Source organism: Cupressus sempervirens, chromosome 6 (genome assembly GCF_028749045.1).
Source record: "Cupressus sempervirens isolate cs-2001-9-10 chromosome 6, ASM2874904v1, whole genome shotgun sequence".
Taxonomy (NCBI): Eukaryota; Viridiplantae; Streptophyta; class Pinopsida; order Cupressales; family Cupressaceae; genus Cupressus; species Cupressus sempervirens.
The window spans coordinates 627,509,052-627,522,809 of record NC_143123.1 but is presented as its reverse complement, the minus strand read 5'-3'; the positions used below and the strand labels follow the sequence as shown (position 1 = coordinate 627,522,809).

General features: G+C 30.6%; 1 pseudogene across 1 annotated transcript; it reads left to right on the top strand.

Annotated features, from left to right (window-relative positions):
- Positions 1-2,343: 2,343 nt before the first annotated feature.
- On the top strand, positions 2,344-5,304 carry LOC149553791 (cation transporter HKT1;3-like; annotated as a pseudogene). The gene is made up of 3 exons (XR_016353191.1): positions 2,344-3,697; positions 4,627-4,872; positions 5,002-5,304. The product of XR_016353191.1 is annotated as a cation transporter HKT1;3-like (transcript).
- The last annotated feature ends 8,454 nt before the right edge of the window (positions 5,305-13,758 follow it).

Here is a 13,758-nt window from a genome sequence, read left to right as displayed (position 1 = left end):
ATTTCAGACTTGTTATGGCTATTGAGAAATTTTTTACAATAATTTACAAAAAGTTGCTTAAAAGTTGATTGACAACTTTTAAAGCAATTTTGCATTTTTTGCACTTTTTGCAAATTACAATCAAAAGTTATGAAAAATTAAACCAAATGACCCAAATAGGTCCTAAAAATGATGAAACATGCAATTATGCAAAATCCTAAGATTCTAGACCCTTTGACAATCTTTGGCCATAGTTGACCAAGGGCTTATAACTTTGCCAATCTTGGATCTAGGTCTTACAATTTGGTCAAGATGCCTAATTGATTAATTTGGCCTATTCTTGGTGTTCTTAGGACATTGGTGATTCATCATTTATGGTGGGTGCTCCTCCACCATATTTTTTTGTCCTCCATTTTACTATGGTTGTCACTCTCAATTTTCCATGGAATTTTAATTTTTCTCTAAAGACTTAATATTTTAGGTTCCTTTTTGTGTGGTCTACTACCATAGAACCTAAAATTGCCCACTTTTCTCTGTGCATTTTGTACCAATGTTTTTCTTTATGTTCTAGACTTTAGCATCCATGGATTCCTGGCGCTCAATGCCCTTTTTGTAAATAGCTAGAGAATTTTATGCATATCTTGTAGTTTTTCTAGAGAGGTCAACATGTTTGGATCCAAATTTAATATTTTTCTCCACCCTTCAAACCAAAACCCTTCTTTTGGTATATGGATTTGTTAGGGGACCTAACTAAACTTCCTTTCAAATATGCTCAAATCTAGCATGCTTTTAGGATGGAGATCTTATTCACTATTTGGAAATATAGAAATGTTGTAGATTTCAGTCAAGCTGTTATGGATATTCATGTTTCTATATATTGTAAATCATGCATATGTAATAATGTGATGTTACAAGTTCAAGGGTAGGATAATAAAGTTTCCCTCAAGGTGGCACACATGCAAGAGCTTTTAGATTATTGTAGAAATGTCCCTTGTATGGTGGTGTAGGTAATGTCAATTTCTTACTCAGTTGACTGCACTCTTCCATTCCAAGGATGATGCAACTAAGTTCATAGCTACTCTTCTCATCACTTGCTACCTCAAGATCATAGGCCCCTCACCACTCTTTGGATGTGGGTGGAGATGGGTTAGTGTTTCTACTCTTCTTCTTCTTCTTGACAAGGGTCTAGTTAGTCTCTTGTTATTGCTACTCCCGATCCTTCCTTTGCTTCTAGATGGCCCTCTTCCACTAGTGACAAGTGGTTTCCTTGGGTGGCATTTGATATTCCACCCCCCCACCCCCTGAATAAGAAAAAGAAAAAGAAAAAATGAAAATGATGGGAGGTCTCTTCCATACCCAGCTCCTAACCCCACTAATACACAGGGTTTTGATGATAAACATGATGCTTCTCCTTTGGATTACACTGCTCTTGTAGTCTGAGATCTTTCATAGTATTTTGTTAATAGTTGATGTATTTTCTTTTCCATCCTTAGTGTCATGTGACTATCGTGGGGTGATCCCATATCCCTCAACCTTTGTTTTAGTGAATATGTAGCATTATATTTTAATCTAATTGAAAGGGACTTATTCATCAAAAAAAAGTTTAAACATGTGTCATTATAGAATTCTTAGAATCTTTTACACTTCTTTTTAAACTTTTAGAATTTTATTTACTCCACTATAGAATACAAAAATTTTAATTCCATTGTATTTAATAATAATCAAATATTGTAGATAGAAAGCATAAACTTTTTGATTTATTTAATTTCATAGGAGGGTATCTTTGAAATAATCAAAAGTTAGAAAGATAGACAACAATTAATAATTTACACGGTCAAATCACAAAGCACAAGATAAATGCATTATCTAGGACACTTTTGTATCGTTGTCTTTTTAACCCCTAAAAATTAGGAGAGGTCAAGTTTTTTTTAATTCTTTAATTTGGTGGACGTATATTTTTGTTTCACTTTCTAATCTCGTAGCACGTTCCCCAAAGTTCATAACAATGATAATAATGTCATATTATGGTAACAATATCCATTATAGGCCTAGTTTGACATCTATTCTTTGTCAATAGGCATTTCATTTTCAGTGGAGGATAAGCACCAGAATTTAATAGACCGCACTATGGAAGGACGTATTCGTAATGCTTCTGCAATTTAATGATAGTGGGAAGAGAACCAAAGGCATTCCTATACCTTTTGTCGTTCAGCCATAGTGCAGACAGAATTAAAATATACGAACAGATCATGCCAACATCCACACTCAATGGTTAAAGAGGTAAGTGGACTCCACTGAGAATCCTGTAATGGTTATTCCTTTATAGCAATGCATGATATAACAGAAACTTAGTTCTCCAAGACGTGGGCATGCCTTGGTTTCTTATCAGCTGAATTCACTTGGATCCCCTCTGTCAAAAAAAGATGCTAAATACTTCACCACAGAAATGGTGTACAATTACAAAACGCCCTTTCCCATTCAATTACCCGAAAAATGTCTTCAATTTGTTGCCTCCAATTCTATCCGATCCCTACTGTATTCATGTTATCTATTTCGCTACCATTTCTTTAGTGGGTTTGATTCCTTTGAGAGTCTCACCCACTAAAACAAAAACACATTTGAATGTGGTTGATGCACTTTTCACTAGTGTGTCATCTGCAACTGTAAGCAGCTTGGGAGTTGTTGCCATGGAAGATCTTTCACACATCCACCTGGTTGTGATGATTATACTCATGCTTCTAGGCGCAGAAGTCTTCACCTCCTCCTGCTCTCTCTTCCTTGCAAGGCTCAGGCTCAAGAGTCAACTCTCTATGAGCAATAGTGCCCAAATGATTGATCAAGACTCAAACATCACCAGTGATCATGGTGGATCTACAAGACACTTTGATCATCATCTCCATGCAAGGGATCAGATGAGAAGAGAATCAATACTATACCCTAAAAAGCCTATTACTGATCCCGAGGATATCATTCATGGTGATTTTGAACTCTGGGAGATCAATGAACCGAGGAAAATGGTAGCAGACTTTTGCTCTAATGAGATTATAAGTGATGCTGAGAACGTCGTGGATGGTGATTTGGAATACCAAGCTCTTACTTTTCTTGGGTATCTATGTTTAGGGTATTTTCTGTTTGTTCAGTTAGCTGGTTTTATGCTCGTTTGCATCTATTTTTCTTTATCCAAAGGCGGAGAAAGGATCCTGAACGAGAGAGGCATAAGTAAGTCTTTGTTTACAGCTTTTACAGTGGTTTCATCATTTGCCAACTGTGGGTTCGTTCCATTGAACGATAATATGATGCCCTTCAGAAAACACGGTGTTTTGCTTATGATATTGGCGGTTCAGATGGCCATGGGAAACACAATGTTTGGTCCTTGCTTCACAGGTATAGTACAAACACTTGCGAGATTTTCAAGAGTCGAGGGTAGGAGAAAATTATGTGATTATGTAGTGAAAAATGGGCGCAGACTGTTTGCAGATCACTTCTTCTCCACAAGGCAAAATATGTGGCTCCTACTGTTCGCAGGGGGATTCATCACAATTGAGATGGTTATGTTGTTTGCGCTGCATTGGCATGAGGCAGCTCTGGATGGGCTCACTGCGGGCGAGAAGTTGATTGGTGGGATGTTTCAATCTGTGGCTATAAGGCACGCTGGTGAAAATATTGTCAATCCACAGCTTCTCTCCCCTGCCATCCTCGTTATCTACATCGTCTTTATGTAAGTTTTCTTCCTTGCTAATTTCATAATTTAATTTAAAAACATAGAAATGTGTAAATTTTTAGTCGCGATAGTTTGTGTTTTTGAAAGAGGGGACATAAAATTCAAATCTCACAGGTTAGGTATATACATGTTATACGTAGTGTAATTAGGTGCCTGTCTAAAAGATTTTCTTATATTAGATAGGGTAGTTTCATATTAGATAGAGTAGTCCCATATTGCTATAAATCATCTATAGATCAATATACAAATCTCTTGTATAAGAATTTATTTCTTTTCTTCTTTCTTTTATTGAAAAAATAGTCAACTAATTTAGAATGATGAGATATTTCTCATATCTATAAAGGATGCTCTTTCTTTTCTTCTTTCTTTTATTGAAACATTAGTTTGAATAATTTAGAATGAAGGGGTGTTTCTCATAGTTGTTAAAAAAATCTTTTTCTTTTCTTCTTTCTTTTATTAAGTCATTAGTTTGATTAATTTATAATGATGGCATTTTTCTCATATTTGCATTTAAATGTCACATTCAAAACTTATACTTGTTTAGTTAGTGATTGGTAGAATTCACATTAATGTGTAGGTACTAGCAAATATATAAGTAATATTTTGATGAGCCACTTAGCCAAATCAAAGCTTACAAAGTGTTGTTAAAATTCTATTGATTGTAGAGGAAGGGTTTCTTAAATGGCTTCTGCTTGACCACTTTCCCTGGCATTTTTCTACCTATTTAAATGGATTCTTTATTAGAAATTTAAACTTCCTTTTTGTAAATACACAAGCCTCAAAAATGTTTTCTTACCCAATTTATTTACTTTCTTATTAGAGAGTTTTAGGATTATGTATTCCACACTCTAAAAACGAAAATAAAATATGCTATAAGTATTTTATTTTTTATATAATACTTATTTGAATCATGTTTTTAATAAAAGGTATTTGCCACCCTATCCACTTTACAAGGTTGGAGAAGATATCATGAGTATGAAACCATCCTCAAAGGAAGAATCAAGCAAGCATCAAGAGAATTGGAGTATTTGTATGCAATTTGAAAAGTTAGTTGTGCATGACTCATGTTATCTTCTTGTAGCAGTTGTACTAATTTGCATGATAGAAAGGAACAACCTTTCTCAAGACCCACTTAACTTCAACGTTTTAGCCATTGTCTTCGAAGTTGTAAGGTATAAATTTATTTCACATATTCAAAATTATTATCCTACCTTAGTTCTTCCATATTTAATTAATTTTATAATGACATAAATATTTGAAAGTCTAATTATTTAATATATATTTTTGGTTGGTGTTTACAGTGGTTATGGAAATGTGGGGATTTCATTAGGATACAATTGCATCCTTTTTAACAAGGTGTCTGGACATCACTGCAAAGATGTTTCCTATAGTTTATCAGGCAAGTTGAGCACAGAGGGAAAAATAGTAATGATGATGGTCATGTTCTTTGGCCGTCTAAAAGTAATCAAATCGTCCATGAGAAAAAAAGTTATTCCTTCAAAATGTAGCTTCATATAACTTTTAATTAAATTAAAAAAATGACCTTATCCCACAAATTTGTAATAGTTTATGATAATACATAATAAAGCATATTTTATTGCATACTAGCTTCTTCTTCAATTATATTAATTAGTTCTTGACCTTTCTTGAATTTATGTAAAATTCATGATTCATTTCTACTTTTAAAAAATATTAGAGGATGACAGACCCATTTTTATTATCGATCACTTTCTAATATCTAAAATCATACAGTAAAATAAATATCATTTTGAAAGAGTTCCATAATAGTTTAAAAAATGAAATAAGTATTGAATTGACTAGATTAGAATACAAGGAAAAAAGTTGAAGAATAGTACATACAAATATTTCAAAGCATGAATTAAAATATAGCTGAATTCTATGTTGAATAATTTAGTTTTCATTGATACCCTAGCATGAAAAATCCAAAGTATGAAGTTGGATAAAAACTATATTGAAATTGAACTAATTGAAGGCAACTGCTTCCTAGAAAACTTAACCCTAATTGGATGAAAAATTAATATAAAATCCTAAAGCCACTGATTAAGACATGCCCCTTGAAAAGGCTTTTTTTGACACCTCAACTCAGAAAATAAATGTGCCTTCAAGTAATCCTAGCCCTTCAAAATCCACAAAAATAAGAAATAGGGATAAAAAGATGAGTCATTTAATTTAAATGAATAATGAGGGGGATGTTGATGAAGGAACTAGAAATATCGAGGAAAAAAAGAATGATGGTAGTTTGGGTGCATGTTGTTTAGCCCATGTTCTCAAGAAAAAATGATAAGAAAATTATAAGGAGGTAGTCTCTAAGATGGATTTGTAGTATGGGTTAGAAGAAGAGGAGGATTCCATGGAGAACACCAATAATGAAGATTATATTGAAAAAGATGAAGAGCTTGAGGAAAAAGAGAAGGAAAACTCTATATAGCTGACTATTAATCTAAAGGAACTAGAGGATACCATAAACATAGTATGTGAATTCCATAGTCATGTGGGTAATTATCCTTTGGAGAATTTTTTTAACTTCCCCTATTTTGAACAAGAAAATTAATACCCCTAACCTCCAAAATCAGCTTGATGACCTAAAAAATATTGTCATGGATTTTGAGGGTTCTGCTAGTATGTTTTTAAAAGCCAAAGAACACTTTTACAATGTGATATCATCTCTCTATAGGGTTATTTATGGATAATGACCAAGGCAATGTTTAGAGTGATCACTAGGAAAATAAATATTAGGAAATCAAAGAGGACAAAGAAAGACTACTAGAAAAGTGAGGAAGAACAACATGGAGATTATAATAAGGACTTGTAAAGTATGCTTAAAAATCAATGTAAGGACAAGGATAGGACTATTAATTCCTATTAAATTAGTTTATTTTTTCTAGTGCTTCCTTTGCTAATGCTATTTTTTTTTTTAATGATATTTTTTGACTTCAATACAAGATTTTATTTTTCACAACTTGGTTCTTATTTTTTGATCAAATGGGACTTCATGAGAAGTATTTACATTAAGTTTATGGGTAGTTTGATAAAAAAAAAACTCTTTTATTTATTTTATAGTGATAAACTATAATAATGATAATGTTAATATTGGTAGTGATATATGTTTCTTTGAAGCTAATAGTTGTTGTCTTGATTAATTTTTTTTTGTTGGATGTTTTATGAATGCTCTTGACTGTAATTGCCTAGAGTGGGGGTTCTAATTCTATTTCTTAGTGTATGTTCCATTAAAATGAGAGTGATGTCCACTCCTTCCCAACATAGTAAAAATGGTGTTGTTATTTAATTGAAAATATGCTTTGGCTATTTTATTTGCATAAAATAGTTATAGTAAAAAATGATGAAATTAGTATATCACTTTCTTGAATTTGATAATATACTTTGACATAATGGATTTTTTAGAAAGAGTACTAAAAAAAGTGGTCACATAATGATTTGAATTATAAATTATCAAGAAAATTAAAATGGGAATGATGATAAGATGAAAGATCAAATTTAGTGGAATACATTATGGAGTCAACTCTATTGATAAGAGAAAAATCATCACTTGAAAGCCCTTTAAGGATAGTATTTCTTTTATTGTTAGATATCTATATTCCTTGGTTACCTTGTGGCAAAATGTTTTGTCTTGTCCTTGAACAACCCTCTATATTGATTGCTTTTATTTTTTATTTGTAATAAGGTGGATGATCTTCTTCTACTTATTTAAATAGTACAGATTCATTTATGTTAGTTCATTTTAATTATTTTAGATATAAATTTATACTTCTTTGACAATTTTTTATCAAATTTAATAAAATGTAAATTATTAAATATATTTTTAATATTTTTTAAAATGATATATAACTAGATAGAGTAAAATTAATTATTTGGAATACAGATGTGTTTGATCTATAAAATAGTCATGGATCAAGAAGGATAGAAATTATGTTATGTAAATTGAGATTTACTTCTCTATTAATGTTAACTTAGGAGTCATTACATATTTCTAAAAGGTTAGGTCCACTTTATAATTGTTTATTACTGGCCTCAATTATTTCATTTAAGTAGTTTTTAAGTGGCTTTACCTAACTTGAGATCTCATTTGCGTCACTTCTCTCACCTTCAATTTGTATGAAGGTATACACATTTTTTCACACTCTCATCACAAAATATGTTTTTATATAATCCAAATTCCTCCACAAGTATAGTATAGGAACTGAACATTCCTTGCAATAAAGAACTTTTTTTTTATTCCTTTAACCAAGTTTGAGATACAATGATGCTCCTATTTATCAAAATTGATTTAAGTTTCAAATGACTTGAGATTAAGAGTTAGTATTAATGAATGATGCATCTAAGTAATCTCCTAAAAATAGAAAATTGGAGAAAAAATCATGGGAAAAAGTCCTTTGCAAGAAAGAGAAAGGATATATGATGCATGGATGGAGGAATCAAGAAATCCCCCTAAGGATAACATATATATCATGAATATAAAATCAATAAAGGAGGAAAGGAGAGGACCCCCTAACCCCCCCAACCCACCCTTATCCCTACAATCTCCAAGTTCTTGAAGAAAAAAAAAAATCCACTTTCTAAAAGCAATATTTATCCCGTTGAGAAGAAGATAGACTAAGCACAAATCTATGGATTCTCCTTATTCTAGATAAAAATTAAGAAGTGAAATATAAATGTAAGATCACCATTTCTCTAAGATATTCTTATATTTATCCTTCTGCATGAAATGTTACGATGCCACACTCAAAAAGAAAAAAGTGTAACAAACTAGAAGCTTGAAAAAACTAATATAGATAATGATAAAAGGATAAAGATGATATTGCAACAAAAATGCAACTATTATCATCAAAGCATAAATACATCACCTAAAGTTTATCCTTCAAGACCGACATCTAAGATTCCATAAACAAATGATCAATTAGATAGAAAAATATGTATTTTGTGCTATAAAGAGTTAAAAACTTATCATTTAACAAAGTTTATAAGATAATGACGCTCTTATTAATCAAAATTGATTGAATTATTCAATGACTTTAGAATTAGGAGTCACTAAGAGGGAAGGAAGATAAAAATATATTTTAATAAAGAATTAGGCAACTTTGAAACATCTTCAACCTCAGTAAAGTCTCAAACATAATCAAACAATTAAAAAAAAAAATTAACTTCTCTGAATAGTGAAGGGACATGTCATAATTGGAACAAGAATCATCTACATGGTGGGGTATCAAATGATTGATATATAGCTCTCAAATATACAAATAGAGCTTAAGGAATCAAAATAAATTAGTTTCTCTAAAAGATCATTGTTTATATAATAAAAAACTACTTGCAAGACTTTAGACATATATCATTTCGAAATAACTTTCTTAGAAATTGTACAAAAAATAGAAATAAGACTATACACATATACATTATGATATGAGCGATTAGTTTTCGATTAAGGATAAATCATGTTTTTTTTATCTAGGACAAGGAATCCCAAAAGTCTTTAAAAAGCTCATAAACTTGGAATTCATAAAATGAAATAGTATTCATGACACTAGACACACCCACAAATAAATTGACACTTACTAGCAAAAGGTAGTACAAAAACCAAAACTTACAGAAAATGATCATACATATAATGACAAGATAAAATACAACACAGAGATGAAAGAAGCTAAACTATTTCCTCCACCTTATCTTTCACCTCATGGATGTGTGTAGGATCATGGTGAACCAAACTATACCCTTAAGTGGAAATAAAAAATTAGCAAATTGGGGTTATGTCAAATTGACGTGCAATTTTAAACTTGTTATGAACTATCAATGAAAAAGTTGTGTGAAAAGAATCTATTGGAAATTGAATTTGGTTTCTGAACTAGTATGACTTATTTGAAGAAAGAAATTTTTGATTTGTAAAAATTTTGAATTTTAATGCAATAGTACAAAAAAAAATGAGACAAAAATAAGAAGTAGGAGTATGTCTAACCACCTTAATCAAAATAAAATGATAATAATTTTTAATAAGATTATAGATATAAAAAGTAGACTTGTTCCTAGATGCGACACATATCTTTGGTTATTTTTATTTTAAATAAATAATCAATTATGAATTTTCTCCTAGAGTATTTTTGGAATACAAAAGCTCCCATGCCTAACCACCTTAACTAATACAAAACATTAAAAAATTTAAATGTTCTTTTATTTTACTTATAGAAGAAGAGGTATATAATGTGATGTGTCTTTTGTATTTCAAAACCGTTTTATCATTTCAAATTTATATTTTATTTTTTCAATAACTTTGTCAACCAACACTATATTCATAACTCCATTAGAAAATGAATAACAATTTCTTATTGAAATTGTAATATGAAAAGAATTATATTTATGGAAAGATAAGAACATTCTTAAGAAACCCTTTTTATTTCATCAAAATTGGATGAAAAAAAGGGTCAAACACATCTTTGAAGTAAAAAACACACAAGAACAGGCTAAAAACATGTTTTTTGAGTAAAAGTACAAACCCATGTCACACTTTCACAAAGGGAAAGGCTAACAAAAGTACACATGTTCACCTTCAATGCCATAAAACTAGTATTATTATTTAGAATTTGAAAATGAAGTAAGCTAATGAAATGTGAAAAAATGGTTGAATTTTAGGATCTTAATTTTTAATAATTTTGTGGAGTAAGAAATTATATATTTTCCTTTTTAAAAAATATAAATTCTAGTTGTTGAAAAATGTTGGAAATCAGGGGTCTAGTTCCCACCACAAGACTACATGGAAATTAACTTATTTCCCTTTGATCTCAGATTACATTATAAATAACATATTTAGGTAGAACAATCAAAAATAAAAATTGGATTTAGACCTATATTTTCTCTTTTATAATGATTCAAATTTCAACTTATTCAAATCGACAATTTTCATCTCCCACCATATTTTTCAAAATAAATCCATTCTAACCAAAAGAAAAATTATAGCTTTTGGAAGAGGACTATCTCCTCTAGAACGTCATATAATTTTAAAACTTTCTTGATATGATTTAGTATTTTTTTCTTTCTCAAAATTGACATCTTCTGGAGTGTTAAAATATGTACTTGTAGAATTTTTTAATTACAATATACTTTATCTAATTAAAACACCATGAACTCTATATGAGAATATTCTTGAGTTTGAGATCTATAAAATGGTGTTTATATGTTATTAAAATTTATCATAAAAAATGGTAATAGTTATTGAAACTTCAATTTTCTAAAATAATTGAATTTCTTTAGTAATTGGCTAGCAACTAGTATAAAAAATGCATATAATAGACATTTCCAATTGGAAAAGTGTGAGACCATATATAACTTAGAATTAATTTATCAAGATCATATGTTTGAAAAAACATATTTTTTAGATAGAAATACTCAAATAAGTCATCCTAAAAGGTGACACAACTTTGTACTTTTACCCTTTCAGAAATTTTTTTAATTTGACTGGATACAGGGTTGGTATCCATTGTTAGAATGAATATTGGTGATGCTACTTTGGGGGAGTATTCTAAGAAACTGAGAGTATTGACATGTTGCACTCATGACTGTGCTTGTCATTGATGTCAACATAAGATGGTTTCTATAAAGACTGACTAAGTAGTAGACAAAGATCTTAATGGTATAGAAAATGGTTTGATTGTCTAGCGGTGTGTAGTTATGGACATGCTTAGCATAATTTCCTCATGATTTGGTCAAGTGCATAAAGTCTAAGTTGAAGATATATGGATGTTGTACCTCATTTAAAGAGAGCAATTCAAAGATAGAGTATTAGGAAAGTAGTTCTTGATGTTTGTTCATTATCTTAAATTTGAGATGCAATAAGAAGGTGAATAGTGAAATAGTGACAGAGGATAGTTCATTTGTGATGTTAGAAAATGTGCATGCTCTAGTATCACATGTGTGAAGTTTTGTATAGATTGTATGCTGATAGTGCTATTATAAATGTAATTAATTAATTATGTTATTATAATTATTTGGGAAAGCCTCAAGACTAACTCAAGAAATTATTAAGAAGATATGTTATAAAAGAAAGATGTCTTCATTTTTTCTAAAGTGCACTAGTTTTTGTATGAAGTGAGAAGTGGGAAATTTGAAAAGGGGGAGAGTGCTAACTAAATGCATGTGAGTGATCCAAGCAATTATTAGATGTGAGTTATTTGATATGGTTACAAGATTAGAAGGAGATGAGATCTGGTTGATAGGATAGAAGAAGAGGAAGGAAGTACATTTTATTTGTATTATTTTGCAAAGAATAATACATAAATCATTTGGACAATGGGTTTGTTGGTCTTATCATTGAAGTTGTGTGGGCAATGGGTCCAGCCATCTTCCACAACTCCTAATAGGATTGGAATCTTCTAAGAGGGATTCAAAGTCTCCTAATAGGGACTCATCTATACTGAATATATTCATTGACTCCTAATAGAGTTGATCCTTTAACAAGGAATATTTATATTAACACATCATCTTGTGGGTATCATCCCTACTAGGGTTTTCCCTTTGATCAAGGGTTTCCCTAATTAACATATGTGGTGTTATTATGTATGAGTATTTTTCTATGGTTTCATTTTAGATTACTCACATGGTTAACTTCTTTTAGGGTTGATAATTGATTCACCCACCCCCTCGTTGTTATATAATGGATTATATATTTTAACATTCAAAGAAATACTAGGTCTTATAAAAGAATTAATATTTTGATTTGGAATAAAGATGGGTGAGAAAAAAGTTAGAATTAATTTTGAAATACTTTTGGGCATTTCTGAGAAACGTATTTTTTAGATCACCACTTTTTGGTGCACCATGATCCTTCCCATATGCTCTGAATTCTAAATATCCTACATCATATGGGTGATTTTTTTATATTAAAAATAAAGTGGGAAGGGCCTAACCCCATTTATAGAAAAAGTATCATTAAGTCTGTAGATAGCAGAATTAAGGTCATGATAAGTGATAGTTCCTAGAAAGAATTTGATCCAGTACTTAAAAAAAAAACTAAGCTAAAATAAAACATAAAAATACTATCTAGGTTGTGACCAAACGAAAAAAACCAATAGCCACTTAAAAAGTCCTAGAAAATGGACGAAGCCACTACTAGCAAAAACCCAAAAACTTAAAAGTAAAATCCAGCTACTACACTAAACCCACAATCTAAATTAATAAATATGAGTAATTTTTGATACATGTGCTTAAATGTGTTTAAATAAATAAATGAATTTTACTTAAGAATATATATTTTATATAGTGACAAAATATATAGAACTAACATACAAATATTGTAATTTGTATAGACTATGCAATGTGAACCAGTCATGAAAATTGTAAGCATTTGGTATAGCTATGACACTAAATAAGAATTTTCCTCAGGGAAAAATTATCCAAGATCAAGAATTCAAGTAGAGGCACAATAGTAGACCAACAATTTATGATTAGAATAACAATATCCATAATTGATTTATTGTCATTCAATGTTCTGTCCAATTCAAGTACTCTAGGAGTACTTGTATATAAAAGTGTCTGGAATGCTTCTAGAATTCCTAGTAGTCAACACATTGATAAGTCTTAAAACCAAACACATATGCACCAAGAGTGGATTATCCTCCATTAAGCACAAAAGTAAGTGCAACGATGAGAGGATAAGCCTACAAAGGTGTAGCAAATAAAATTATGTTGTAGTCACCATGTGCTAAATTAAGAGTGCAAAAAACTATGTTGTCTACATGACAACTTAGTTAATTATGCAAACTCTAGTGTTGTAGACACCATGTGTTGAATTAGAGTTGCTTACTTCTATGTTTTCAACATGAAAAATCATAAAAGTACGCAAACTTCTAAATTTCAACCTAATAAATAATAAAATAATGCATTGACCTAAGTAAACTTAAGTAAAGTATAATATGTAAATACTTATTTACACCAACATCGCCCCTTAAGTGCAACTTAGGGGAATACACTTAAGCTTACAAAAGCTAGGATGAGAATGTATGATGTGCTCCATCTACTAGGCCATGTTAGGTACC